This window comes from Gekko japonicus, unplaced genomic scaffold, assembly GCF_001447785.1.
Source record: "Gekko japonicus isolate JY-2015 unplaced genomic scaffold, Gekko_japonicus_V1.1 scaffold2658, whole genome shotgun sequence".
NCBI lineage: Eukaryota > Metazoa > Chordata > Lepidosauria > Squamata > Gekkonidae > Gekko > Gekko japonicus.
Genome location: NW_015173216.1, coordinates 148,832 through 149,842, shown reverse-complemented (window position 1 = coordinate 149,842; position 1,011 = coordinate 148,832).

Genomic DNA, 1,011 nt, shown 5'->3' with positions numbered 1-1,011 from the left:
GGACCCCTGGTCTGATCCAGCAGGGCTCTTCTTATGTTTTTATGAAGGCCTCAACTTCTCTGCCCTGTTGTTGGCTGTCCAGAGGAACTGGTTGGGCACTGTGAGACAGGATGCTGGACTAGATGGACCCCTGGTCTGATCCAGCAGGGCTCTTCTTAGGTCCTTATGAACTGGCTTTTACACACACACAAAATATCTCACAACTTTCCCCATCAATGTTTTTGCCCATTTGACAACCCAAGCTACAAACATAAGAAGAGCCCTGCTGGATCAGACCAGAGGTCCATCTCGTCCAGCATCCTGTCTCACACAGGGGCCAACCAGTTCCTCTGGAGGGCCAACAAACAAGGCATAAAGGCTGAGGCCTTCCTAAGAACATCAGAAGAGCCCCGCTGGATCAGACCAGTGGTCCATCTAGTACAGCATCCTGTCTCACACGGGCCAACCAGCTCCTCTGGAGGGCCGACAGCAGGGCAGAGAGGCCGAGGCCTTCCTAAGAACATCAAAAGAGCCCTGCTGGATCAGACCAGAGGTCCATCTCGTCCAGCATCCTCTTGTCTCACACAGGGGCCAACCAGCTCCTCTGGAGGGCCGACAACAGGGCAGAGAGGCCGAGGCCTTCCTAAGAACATCAGAAGAGCCCTGCTGGATCAGACCAGTGAGGGTCCATCTAGTCCAGCATCCTGTCTCACACAGGGGCCAACCAGCTCCTCTGGAGGGCCGACAACAGGGCAGAGAGGCCGAGGCCTTCCCCTGACGCTGCCTCTGTGCTGGTATTCAGAAGCGGATTGTCTCTGGATTTGGAGGTTCCCTTTAGTCACCATGGCTGGTAGCCACTGATAGGCCTCTTTTCCCAGCAATCCATCTGGGCCCATGGTCAACACAGCTTCCTAAGGTGAGGCTAAATGAATGATGTGTTAAATTGATTTAATTCGGGTTTAGGATTGCCAACTCCAGGCTGGGAAATTCCTGGAGATTTGGGGGTGGAGCCTAGGGAAGGCAAGGTTTCGG